The sequence below is a fragment of the Ranitomeya variabilis genome, chromosome 5 (assembly GCF_051348905.1).
Source record: "Ranitomeya variabilis isolate aRanVar5 chromosome 5, aRanVar5.hap1, whole genome shotgun sequence".
Classification (NCBI taxonomy): Eukaryota; Metazoa; Chordata; class Amphibia; order Anura; family Dendrobatidae; genus Ranitomeya; species Ranitomeya variabilis.
Window position 1 is genome coordinate 22882856 of NC_135236.1, and position 14262 is coordinate 22897117.

Genomic DNA, 14262 nt, shown 5'->3' on the forward strand with positions numbered 1-14262 from the left:
TTGGCTGATTTGGCAGCAGGGCAGGAGGAACCAGACAGAGATGCAAAACCTCCATGAACAATGGACAACTGGCAAGGACTAATGAATCCTGCACACCTAAATACCCCAGTCAGAACTGCAATCAGCAGAGACACCTGACCAGGATTGCAGCCCAGGGACAACTGCATTACCACCAACAACCACCGGAGGGAACCCAAGAGCAGAATTCACAACAGTTCCCTTTCAATTTGCTCCCATTAGGCTTCGGCCTACACTCTGCTTTCCCTGCTCCTTCCTGATTCCCTGGGCTCTAACACCGCCAGTTGGTGCTTGGAAGTGCTGGCTGCACAGAGAAAAACATTTGCCACTGTGTCACTGGGGTTCAGCAATGCCAGCTGTTCCCCTGCTGTGTAGCCGGCAACGTGTTCTGCAAATGCCACGCAGACACAACAGACACTAAGCTGCCTCCAGTGCAGGCTTTAACCTACACTCTGCTCCACCTGCTGACCCTTTGCTCCAACACCGCTAGTTGGGGCTCTAGGAAGACAATCTTGAATAGGTTCCCATCCTGGTTCCAGTACCGTCAGCTGGTTCTGGGCAGAGCCTTTGGCTTAGGTGCCTCCTTCTGGGTATCCGAGTTCCACCAACGTCAGGTGGTCCTTGGTAGTGCTTTCTGGCACGGGTACCTCCTGCTTAGTAACCGGGTTCCAGTAAAGTCAGCTGGTCCTCGGTAGTTCCATTGGCTCTTGGACCTTCGGGTAGCCATCCGAGTTCCAGTTCCATCAGCTGGTTCTCTGCATTTTCTCAGCCTTCTTGAACCTTCTGCTACATTTCCAAGTTCAAAACCCTAAAGACGACGACCCGGAAGACCAAGGAGCAGAAGAACAAGAGGCTGCAGAACAAAGAGCAGAAGAACATTAAGTATAACACTAAACATCAGAGCAAAAGATATTATCTAAATTATAAGCAGAAGAAGACTAAGCAGAAGTGTTGAGCGATACCATCCGATAACGGAAAGTATCGGTATCGGAAAGTATCGGCCGATACCGGCAAAGTATCGGATCTCGCCGATTCCGATTCCCGATACCAATGCAAGTCAATGGGACCAAAATATCGGAATTAAAATAAACCCTTTCCTTCCTTGTAGGTTCATTCTACATGAAGGAAAACAACTAAGAATAATGTAGGATGTATTGGGGGAGGTGGCAGAGACATTAAAGGCATAGAGGTTTAGCCCAATCAAATAGAATAGCAGGAATTTAATTTTTTTTTTAAAACGTTCGGCGTTACAAAGATATTGAGTATGTTAAGATTTTTATTTTGTCAGATATTGATGTTTCACTACTTCCATGCCCTTCACCTTTTTTTTTACTTCTCCCACACTTTCTTCTTCATCATCCTCTCCGGGGTCGTCGTCTCCGGGGTCGTCGACTCCGGGGTCGTCGTCGTCGTTGTCATCAGGGTAGTCTTCAGGGTCATTGTCTCCAGGGTCGTCGTCATCTCAGTGGTTGTCGTCTCTGGTGTTGTCGTCATCTTAGGGGTGGTCTTCCATGTCATTGTCTTTAGGGTCTCGAACTTGGAAATGTAGCAGAAGTTACAAGAAGGCTGAGAAAATGCCGAGAAACAGCTGATGGAACTGGAACTCGGATGGGTAGCCCAAGGTCCCAGAGCCAATGGAACTACCGAGGACCAGCTGACATTACTGGAACCCGGTTACTAAGCAGGAGGTACCCGTGCCTGAAAGCACTACCAAGGACCACCTGACGTTGGTGGAACTCGGATACCCAGAAGGAGGCACCTAAGCCAAAGGCTCTGCCCAGAACCAGCTGACGGCACTGGAACCAGGATGGGGAGCAGAAGGTACAAGAGCAAAAGACACTGCCGAGAACCAGCTGACGGTACTGGAACCCGGATGGGGACCTATTTAAGATTGTCTTCCTAGAGCCCCAACTAGCGGTGTTGGAGCAAAGGGTCAGCAGGGGGAGCTGAGTGTAGGCCGAAGCCTGCACTGGCGGCAGCTTGGTGTCTGCGTGGCGTTTGCAGAACACGTTGCCGGCTACACAGCGGGGGAACAACTGGCGTTGCTGAACCCCACTGACACATTGGCGGGTGTTTTTCTCTGTGCAGCCAGCACTTCCAGGCACCAACTGGCGGTGTTGGAGCCCAGGCTCTGCAGGAGGAGCAGAGTTTAGGCCGAAGCCTAATTGAACCAATTTTAAAGGTAGCCTTTAACCCCCCCGCAGGTGTTACAAACTACAAGAGCCACCTTGTGCAGCAGTAGTGCTGCACAAGTCAAAGGTTGCTCTTTTAATTTTTCTCCTTGCACATGCTGAATGAAACACGTATAACATTTAGCCCTTTATACAGTCAAACTGTTTTGGAGGCGAGAGTTTCCTTCTTAATGAGACGCAGCACAGCTGTGAAAAAAAACACCTTGGTGCTGGGCGCGGGCTCCTGAGCGTCGCATTTTGCTGCACAGGAGTCTGCGCTGTTGTGTTATCCCTTGGCCCTGCGCTGTTAGCGCTGCCCATCTTCTTACATCATTTCATGTCGGCCGGTGCGGTTCGCGATGCCCATGAATACCAGCCGCGTACCAGCAGTGTCTTTTTATTAATTCACACTGCGGGGCTGTGATTCATGGCCTTGCGCAGTCAATATGTTCGCCTCTCACTCGGGTCCTTACACCTGCTTCAGACTGAGCGGCGTCAGCTGATCCCTTATCGCATGCCACAGCCATGAAGCCGCACAGTCTGAAGAAGGCAAAAGGAGATGAGTGACAGGCGAAGATATGCACTGCTCATGCCCATCAATCACACCCTCGCAGTCTACATAAATAAGACACCGAGGGGCGTTGTGTCAGGCAGGGCGGCAGCAGAGGCGCAGCCAGCCAACCAATGATGCCAGAAGACGGGCAGCGCTACCAAGGGGGTTGCTGCGTGTCATTACAAAGGAAAGTCACACCTCAGGGACGTTTTAATGGTCTCAGGGGACACATTTTATATGTGTTGAGTTCGACGTGTGCGAGCAGAATAACCTAATGAGCCACCTTGTACAAAAGCAGCATTACTGCTGTACAAGGTGGCTGTTATACATCCAAACGCCTGGGGGTGGGGGACAGGTTCCCTTCAATTTCAGTTCTTGTGTCTGCGTGGCTGTTGCAGGACACGATGCCGGCTACACAGCGGGGGAACAGCTGGCGTTGCTGAACCCCGCTGACACAGTGGCGGGTGTTTTTCTCTGTGCAGCCAGCACTTTGGGGCACCAACTGGCGGTGTTAGAGCCCGGGGTCGGCAGGAGGAGCAGAGGGAGCAGAGTGTAGGCCGAAGCCTGCACTGGCGGCAGCTTTGTGTCTGCGTGGCTGTTGCAGGACACGATGCCGGCTACACAGCGGGGGAACAGGTGGCGTTGCTGAACCCCACTGACACATTGGCGGGTGTTTTTCTCTGTGCAGCCAGCACTTCGGGGCACCAACTGGCGGTGTTAGAGCCCAGGGTTGGCAGGAGGAGCAGAGGGAGCAGAGTGTAGGCCGAAGCCTGCACTGGAGGCAGCTTTGTGTCTGCATGGCTGTTGCAGGACACGATGCCGGCTACACAGTGGGGGAACAGCTGGCGTTGCTGAACCCCACTGACACATTGGCGGGTGTTTTTCTCTGTGCAGCCAGCACTTCCAGGCACCAACTGGCGGTGTTGGAGCCCGGGCTCTGCAGGAGGAGCAGAGTTTAGGCCGAAGCCTAATTGAACCAATTTTAAAGGTAGCCTTTAACCCCCCACAGGTGTTACAAACCACAAGAGCCACCTTGTGCAGCAGTAGTGCTGCACAAGTCAAAGGTTGCTCTTTTAATTTTTCTCCTTGCACACGCTGAATGAAACACGTATAACATTTAGCCCTTTATACAGTCAAACTGTGTTGGAGGCGAGAGTTTCCTTCTTAATGAGACGCAGCACAGCTGTGAAAAAAAACACCTTGGTGCTGGGCGCGGGCTCCTGAGCGTCGCATTTTGCTGCACAGGAGTCTGCGCTGTCGTGTTATCCCTTGGCCCTGCGCTGTTAGCGCTGCCCGTCTTCTTACATCATTTCATGTCGGCCGGTGCGGTTCGCGATGCACATGAATACCAGCCGCGCAGTGTCTTTTTATTAATTCACACTGCGGGGCTGGGATTCATGGCCTTGCGCAGTCAATATGTTCGCTGTCATGATCTCAATGGCAAGAGAACATAGCATAAGCATATATAGGAACTAGCTCTTGGAAGATGGGAACTGAGCTGACCATGAACTAAACCTAACGCACAACTAGCAGTGGCCGGGTAGCATGCCTACGTTGATTCTAGATGCCCAGCACCAGCCGGAGGACTAAATAATGCTAGCAGAGGAAAATATCAGTCCTAGCTCACCTCTAGAGAAATACCCCGAAAGGAGACAGAGGCCCCCCACATGTATTGGCGGTGAATTAAGATGAAATAACAAACGTAGTATGAAAATAGGTTTAGCAAATTTGAGGTCCACTTACTACATAGCAGAAGACAGAAAGGACACTTTCATGGTCAGCTGAAAACCCTATCAAAACACCATCCAGAAATTACTTTAAAACTCTGGCATTAACTCATAACACCAGAGTGGCAATTCCTGTTCACAAGAGCTTTCCAGACACAGTAACGAAACTACAGCTGTGAACTGGAACAAAAATGCAAAAACAAACATGGACAAGAGTCCAACTTATCTAGTAGTTGTCTAGGAGCAGGAACAAGCACAGAGAGGCTTCTGATAACATTGTTGACCGGCAAGCAACTAACAGAGCAGCAAGGTTATATAGCGACTCCCACATCTTGATGGGAACAGGTGAACAGAGAAGATGAAAACACCAGTTCAATTCCACCAGTAGCCACCGGGGGAGCCCAGAATCCAAATTCACAACAGTACCCCCCCCTCAAGGAGGGGGCACCGAACCCTCACCAGAACCACCAGGGCGATCAGGATGGGCCCTATGAAAGGCACGAACCAGATCAGAGGCATGAACATCAGATGCATTCACCCAAGAATTATCCTCCTGGCCGTATCCCTTCCACTTGACCAGATACTGGAGTCTCCGTCTGGAAACACGAGAATCTAAGATTTTCTCCACAACGTACTCCAACTCACCCTCAACCAACACCGGAGCAGGAGGCTCAACGGAAGGCACAACCGGTACCTCATACCTGCGCAATAATGACCGATGAAAAACGTTATGAATAGAAAAGGATGCAGGGAGGTCCAAACGGAAGGAAACAGGGTTAAGAATCTCCAATATCTTATACGGGCCGATGAACCGAGGCTTAAACTTAGGAGAAGAGACCCTCATAGGGACAAAACGAGAAGACAACCACACCAAATCCCCAACACAAAGCCGAGGACCAACACGACGGTGGCGGTTGGCAAAAAGCTGAGTCTTCTCCTGGGACAACCTCAAATTGTCCACCACCTGCCCCCAGATCTGATGCAATCTCTCCACCACAGCATCCACTCCAGGACAATCTGAAGATTCCACCTGACCAGAGGAAAATCGAGGATGAAACCCCGAATTACAGAAAAACGGGGACACCAAAGTGGCAGAGCTGGCCCGATTATTGAGAGCGAACTCTGCCAATGGCAAAAAAGCAACCCAATCATCCTGGTCAGCAGACACAAAACACCTCAGATATGTCTCCAGGGTCTGATTAGTCCGCTCGGTCTGGCCATTCGTCTGAGGATGGAAAGCGGACGAAAAAGATAAATCTATGCCCATCCTAGCACAGAATGCCCGCCAAAATCTAGACACGAATTGGGTCCCTCTGTCAGAAATGATATTCTCAGGAATACCATGCAAACGAACAACATTTTGAAAAAACAGAGGAACCAACTCGGAAGAAGAAGGCAACTTGGGCAGAGGAACCAAATGGACCATCTTAGAGAAACGGTCACACACCACCCAGATGACAGACATCTTCTGAGAAACAGGCAGATCTGAAATAAAATCCATCGAGATGTGCGTCCAAGGCCTCTTAGGAATAGGCAAGGGCAACAATAATCCACTAGCCCGAGAGCAACAAGGCTTGGCCCGAGCACAAACGTCACAAGACTGCACAAAGCCTCGCACATCTCGTGACAGGGAAGGCCACCAGAAGGACCTTGCCACCAAATCCCTGGTACCAAAAATGCCAGGATGACCTGCCAACGCAGAAGAATGAACCTCAGAGATGACTCTACTGGTCCAATCATCAGGAACAAACAGTTTATCAGGTGGGCAACGATCCGGTCTATCTGCCTGAAACTCCTGCAAGGCCCGCCGCAGGTCTGGAGAAACGGCTGACAATACCACTCCATCCTTAAGGATACCTGTGGGCTCAGAGTTACCAGGCGAGTCAGGCTCAAAACTCCTAGAAAGGGCATCCGCCTTAACATTCTTAGAACCCGGTAGGTATGACACCACAAAATTAAACCGAGAGAAAAATAATGACCAGCGCGCCTGTCTAGGATTCAGGCGCCTGGCGGTCTCAAGATAAATCAAGTTTTTGTGGTCAGTCAATACCACCACCTGATGTCTGGCCCCCTCAAGCCAATGGCGCCACTCCTCAAAAGCCCACTTCATGGCCAAAAGCTCCCGATTCCCAACATCATAATTCCGCTCAGCGGGCGAAAATTTACGGGAGAAGAAGGCACAAGGCCTCAGCACGGAGCAGTCAGAACTTTTCTGCGACAACACTGCCCCAGCTCCGATCTCAGAAGCGTCGACCTCAACCTGAAAAGGTAGAGCAACATCAGGCTGACGCAACACAGGGGCAGAGGAAAAACGGCGCTTAAGCTCCCGAAAGGCCTCCACAGCGTCAGGGGACCAATCAGCAACATCAGCACCCTTCTTAGTCAAATCGGTCAATGGCTTAGCAATATCCGAAAAACCAGCAATAAATCGACGATAAAAGTTAGCAAAGCCTAAAAATTTCTGAAGACTCTTAAGAGAAGAGGGCTGCGTCCAATCACAAATAGCTTGAACCTTGACAGGATCCATTTCAATGGAAGAGGGAGAAAAAATATATCCCAAAAAGGAAATCCTCTGTACCCCAAAAACACACTTAGAACCCTTCACACACAAAGAATTAGACCGCAAAACCTGGAAAACCCTCCTGACTTGCTGGACATGAGAGTCCCAGTCATCCGAAAAAATCAGAATATCATCCAGATACACAATCATAAATTTATCCAAATAATCGCGAAAAATATCATGCATAAAGGACTGGAAAACTGACGGAGCATTTGAAAGACCAAAAGGCATCACTAAATACTCAAAGTGGCCCTCGGGCGTATTAAATGCGGTCTTCCACTCATCCCCCTGCCTGATTCGCACCAAATTATACGCCCCACGAAGGTCAGTCTTAGAGAACCACTTGGCCCCCTTTATGCGAGCAAACAAATCAGTCAGCAACGGCAATGGGTATTGATATTTTACAGTGATTTTATTCAAAAGCCGATAATCGATACATGGTCTCAAAGAGCCGTCTTTTTTTGACACAAAGAAAAAACCGGCTCCTAAGGGAGATGACGATGGACGAATATGTCCCTTTTCCAAGGACTCCTTTATATATTCTCGCATAGCAGCATGTTCAGGCACAGACAGATTAAATAAACGACCCTTTGGGTATTTACTACCCGGGATTAAATCTATGGCACAATCGCACTCTCGGTGCGGAGGTAATGAACCAAGCTTAGATTCTTCAAAGACGTCACGATAGTCAGACAGGAACTCAGGAATTTCAGAGGGAATAGATGATGAAATGGAAACCACAGGTACATCCCCATGAGCCCCCTTACATCCCCAGCTCAACACAGACATAGCTCTCCAGTCGAGGACTGGGTTGTGAGATTGCAGCCAAGGCAATCCTAGCACCAAATCATCATGTAGATTATACAGCACCAGAAAGCGAATAATCTCCTGGTGATCCGGATTAATACGCATAGTTACTTGTGTCCAGTATTGTGGTTTATTATTAGCCAATGGGGTGGAGTCAATCCCCTTCAGAGGAATAAGAGTCTCCAAAGGCTCTAAATCATACCCACAGCGTTTGGCAAAGGACCAATCCATAAGACTCAAAGCGGCGCCAGAGTCGACATAGGCGTCCGTGGTAATAGATGACAAAGAGCAAATCAGGGTCACAGATAGAATAAACTTAGATGGTAAGGTGCAAATGGAAACAGATTTATCAAGCTTTTTAGTGCGCTTAGAGCATGCTGATATAACATGAGTAGAATCACCACAATAGAAACACAACCCATTTTTCCGTCTAAAATTCTGCCGCTCGCTTCGGGACAGAATTCTATCACACTGCATACTCTCTGGCGACTTCTCAGTGGACACCGCCAGATGGTGCACTGGTTTGCGCTCCCGCAAACGCCTATCGATCTGAATAGCCATTGTCATGGACTCATTCAGACCCGCAGGCACAGGGAACCCCACCATAACATCCTTAATGGCATCAGAGAGACCCTCTCTGAAAGTCGCCGCCAGGGCGCACTCATTCCACTGAGTAAGCACAGACCATTTACGGAATCTTTGGCAGTAAATTTCCGCTTCATCTTGCCCCTGAGATAGGGACATCAAAGTTTTTTCTGCCTGAAGCTCCAAATGAGGTTCGTCATAAAGCAACCCCAAGGCCAGAAAAAACGCATCCACATTGAGCAACGCAGGATCCCCTGGTGTCAATGAAAAAGCCCAGTCTTGAGGGCCGCCCCGGAGCAAGGAAATCACAATCCTGACCTGCTGTGCAGGGTCTCCGGCAGAGCGAGATTTCAGGGACAAAAATAATTTGCAATTATTTCGAAAATTCTGAAACCCAGATCTATTCCCCGAGAAAAATTCCGGCAAAGGAATTCTCGGCTCAGATACAGGTGCATGACAAACAAAATCTTGCAAATTTTGTACCTTCGTGGCGAGATTATTCAAACCTGCAGTTACACTCTGAAGATCCATTACTAACAGGTGGACACAGAGCCATTCAAAGATTAGAAGGAGAGAAAAAAAAAAAAAAATTTCAGCAGACTACTTATTTCTCTCCTTTCTCAGCCAAGGATTTTAACCCTTTAGTGGGCCGGTCAAACTGTCATGATCTCAATGGCAAGAGAACATAGCATAAGCATATATAGGAACTAGCTCTTGGAAGATGGGAACTGAGCTGACCATGAACTAAACCTAACGCACAACTAGCAGTGGCCGGGTAGCATGCCTACGTTGATTCTAGATGCCCAGCACCAGCCGGAGGACTAAATAATGCTAGCAGAGGAAAATATCAGTCCTAGCTCACCTCTAGAGAAATACCCCGAAAGGAGACAGAGGCCCCCCACATGTATTGGTGGTGAATTAAGATGAAATAACAAACGTAGTATGAAAATAGGTTTAGCAAATTTGAGGTCCACTTACTACATAGCAGAAGACAGAAAGGACACTTTCATGGTCAGCTGAAAACCCTATCAAAACACCATCCAGAAATTACTTTAAAACTCTGGCATTAACTCATAACACCAGAGTGGCAATTCCTGTTCACAAGAGCTTTCCAGACACAGTAACGAAACTACAGCTGTGAACTGGAACAAAAATGCAAAAACAAACATGGACAAGAGTCCAACTTATCTAGTAGTTGTCTAGGAGCAGGAACAAGCACAGAGAGGCTTCTGATAACATTGTTGACCGGCAAGCAACTAACAGAGCAGCAAGGTTATATAGCGACTCCCACATCTTGATGGGAACAGGTGAACAGAGAAGATGAAAACACCAGTTCAATTCCACCAGTAGCCACCGGGGGAGCCCAGAATCCAAATTCACAACAGTTCGCCTCTCACTCGGGTCCTTACACCTGCTTCAGACTGAGCGGCGTCAGCTGATCCCTTATCGCATGCCACAGCCATTAAGCCGCACAGTCTGAAGAAGGCAAAAGGAGATGAGTGACAGGCAAAGAAATGCACTGCTCATGCCCATCAATCACACCCTCGCAGTCTACATAAATAAGACACCGAGGGGCGTTGTGTCGGGCAGGGCGGCAGCAGAGGCGCAGCCAGCCAACCAATGATGCCAGAAGACGGGCAGCGCTACCAAGGGGGTTGCTGCGTGTCATTAGAAAGGAAAGTCACACTTCAGGGACGTTTTAATGGTCTCAGGGGACACATTTTATATGTGTTGAGTTCGACGTGTGCGAGCAGAATAACCTAATGAGCCACCTTGTACAAAAGCAGCATTACTGCTGTACAAGGTGGCTGTTATACATCCAAACGCCTGGGGGTGGGGGACAGGTTCCCTTCAATTTCAGTTCTTGTGTCTGCGTGGCTGTTGCAGGACACGATGCCGGCTACACAGCGGGGGAACAGCTGGCGTTGCTGAACCCCGCTGACACATTGGCGGGTGTTTTTCTCTGTGCAGCCAGCACTTCGGGGCACCAACTGGCGGTGTTAGAGCCCGGGGTCGGCAGGAGGAGCAGAGGGAGCAGAGTGTAGGCTGAAACCTGCACTGGAGGCAGCTTTGTGTCTGTGTGGCTGTTGCAGGACACGATGCCGGCTACACAGCGGGGGAACAGCTGGCGTTGCTGAACCCCACTGACACATTGGCGGGTGTTTTTCTCTGTGCAGCCAGCACTTCCGGGCACCAACTGGCGGTGTTAGAGCCCAGGCTCTGCGGGCGGAGCAGAGTGTAGGCCGAAGCCTAAGTGAACCAATTTTAAAGGTAATCTTTAACCCCCCCTCAGGTGTTACAAACTAGAAGAGCCACACCTTGGGCAGCAGTAATGCTGCCCAAGTCAAAGGTTGCTCTTTTAATTTTCTTCCTTGCACACGCTGAAAGAAACATGTATAACATTTAGTCCCTTGTACAGTCAAACTGTCTTGGAGGCTGGTGTTTCCTTCTTAATGAGACACAGCATAGCTGTCAAAAATCCCACCTTGGTGCTAGGCGCAGCCTCCTGAGCATTGTTATTTGCTGTACAGGAGTCTGCGCTGTCGTGTTATCCCTTGGCCTTGCGCAGTCAATATGTTCGCCTCTCACACTCGTGTCCTTACACCTGCTTCAGACTGTGCGGCGTCAGCTGATCCCTTATCGCATGCCACGGCCATGAAGCCGTACAGTCTGAAGAAGGCGGAAGGAGATGAGTGACAACAGGCGTAGATATTCACTGCTCATGCCCGTCAATCACACCCTCGCAGTCAAAATAAATAAGACACCGAGGGGTGTTGTCTGGGGCAGGGGGGTCACAGAGGCGCACCCAGCCAAACAATGATGTCAGAAGACGGGCAGCGCTACCAAGGGGGTTGCAGCGTGTCATTACAAAGGAAAGTCACACCTCAGGGACAGTTTAATGGTCTCAGGGGACATATTTTAGACATGTTTCGTTCGGCATGTGCAAGGAGAGTAACTTAATGAGCCACCTTGTACAAATGCAGCATTACTGCTGTACAAGGTGGCTGTTATACATGCCAATGCCTGGGGGGTGGGGGACAGGTTCCCTTCAATTTCAGTTCTTGTGTCTGCGTGGCGTTTGCAGGACACGATGCTGGCTACACAGCAGGGGAACAGCTGGCGTTGCTGAACCCCACTCACACATTGGCTGGTGTTTTTTTCTGTGCAGCTAGCACTTCCGGGCGCCAACTGGCGGTGTTAGAGCCCAGGGTCAGCAGGAGGAGCAGAGGGAGCAGAGTGTAGGCCGAAGTCTGCACTTGCGGCAGCTTTGTGTCTGTGTGGCTTTTGCAGGACACGTTGCCAGCTACACAGCAGGGGAACAGCTGGCGGTGCTGAACCCCACTGACAGAGTGGTGGGTGTTTTTCTCTGTGCAGCCAGCACTTCCGGGCACCAACTGGCGGTGTTAGAGCCCAGGCTCTGCGGGAGGAGCAGAGTGTAGGCCGAAGCCTAATTGAACCAATTAGGAAGGTAACCTTTAACCCCCCCTCAGGTGTTATAAACTAGAAGAGCCACACCTTGGGCAGCAGTAATGCTGCCCAAGTCAAAGGTTGCTCTTTTAATTTTGTTCCTTGCACACGCTAAATGAAACACGTACAACACTTAGGCCCTTATACAGTCAAAACTGTCTTGGAGGAGGGAGTTCCCTTCTTGATGAGACGCAGCACAGCTGGCAAAAATACCACCTTGGTGCTTAGCGCAACCTCCTGAGCATCGCATTTTGCTGTACAGGAGTCTGCGCTGTTGCGTTATCCCTTGGCCATGCGCTGTTCGTCTTCTGACATCATTTGATATCGGCTGGTGCGGTTCGCGATGCCCATGATTCCCAGCCCCGCAGTGTCTTTACATTGTTTCACACTGCGGGGCTGGGATTCATGCCCTTGCGCAGTACATATGTTCGCCTCTCACACTCGTGTCCTTACATCTGCTTCAGACTGTGTGGCGCCAGCTGATCCCTTATGGCATGCCATGGCCATGAGGCCGCACAGTGTGAAGAAGGTGGAAGGAGATAGTGCCAGACGAAGATAGGCACTGCTCATGCCCATCAATCACACCCTCGCAGTCTAAAGAAATTAGACACCGAGGGGCGTTGTGTTGGGCAGGGCTGCCACAGAGGCGCAGCCAGCCAAACAATGGTGTGATAAGACAGGCAGCACTACCAACGGGGTTGCTGCGTGTCATTACAAAGGAAAGTCACACCTGAGGGATGTTTTAATGGTCTCAGGGGACACATTTTAGATGTGTTCAGTTCCACCTGTGCAAGGAGAATAAGTTTATGATCCACCTTGCACAAATGCAGCATGACTGCTGTACAAGGTGGCTGTAATACATACAAACGCCTGGGGGGGACAGGTTCCCTTCAATTTCAGTTCTTGTGTCTGCATGGCGTTTGCAGGACACGATGCCGGCTACACAGCAGGGGCACAGCTGGCGTTGCTGAACCCCACTGACACATTGGCGAGGTGTTTGGCTCTGTGCAGCCAGCACTTCCGGGTGCCAACTGGCGGTGTTAGAGCCCGGGGTCAGCAGGAGGAGCAGAGCATAGGCCAAAGCCTGCACTGGAGCAAGTTGAAAGGGAATCTTTAACCCCCACCCCAGGCGTTTGTTGCTGAAAGAGCCATCTTGTACAGCACTAATGCTGCAGAAGGAAAAGGTGGCTCTTTTAATTATGCTCCTTTCAAAGGCTGAACTAGACACATGAAATGTGTCCCCTCACATCATTAAACCGTCCCGGAGGTGGGACTTTCCTTTGTAATGTGACGCAGCCCAGCCGTCATTCCTACCCCCTTGGCGCCGTGTGCCACCTCCTCAGCGTTGTTTGATTCTGTCCTGCGCTGTTATGTTATCCCTTGGCCAGGCACACTTAGTGCTGCCCATCTTCTGACATCATTTGGTGCCAGGCTGGCTGCGCCTGTGCGGCCGCGCTGGCCGAGATCCCGCCTCGCAGTGTCTTCTAATGTAATCCCACCACGGGCCTGGGATCCATGGCCATGTGCAGTGCATATCCTTGCCTCTCACTCCCCTCCCTCTGGCTTCTTCAGACTGTGCGGTGTCATGGCCATGGTATGCTATTAGGGATCAGCTGACACCGCACAGTCTGAAGAAGGTGGAGGGAGATGAGTGACAGCCTGAGGTGAAGATATGCACTGCGCATGCCCATGGATCCCAGGCCCGCAGTGTGATTAAATCAGAAGACACTGCGAGGCGGGATCTCGGCCAGCGCAGCTGCACAGGCGCAGCCATCCTGACACCAAATGATGTCAGAAGATGGGCAGCGCTAAGTGTGCCTGGCCAAGGGATAACATAACAGGGCAGGCTCCGGGACAGAATCAAACAACGCTGAGGAGGCGGCGCATGGCGCCAAGGGGGTAGGAATGACGGCTGGGCTGCGTAACATTACAAAGGAAAGTCCCACCTCCGGGACGGTTTAACGGTGTGAGGGGACACATTTCATAAGTGTCTAGTTCAGCCTTTGAAAGGAGCATAATTAAAAGAGCCACCTTTTCCTTCTGCAGCATTAGTGCTGTACAAGATGGCTCTTTCAGTAACAAATGCCTGGGGGGGTGGGGGTGGTCAGGTTCCCTTAAATTTGAGTTGTGCCAGCGTGGCGTTCGCATGACACGTTGCCGGATACACAGCAGGGGAGCAGCTGACGTTACTGAACCCCACTAACACATTGGCGAGGTGTTTGACTCTGTGGAAACAGCACTTCTGGGCAGCAACCAGCAGTGTTGGAGCCCAGGGACAGCCGGAGGAGCTGAGTGTAGGCCGAAGCCTGCACTGGAGGCATGTAAATGTCTGTTAGTTGTGCCAGCGTGGCGGTCGCATGACACATTGCCGGA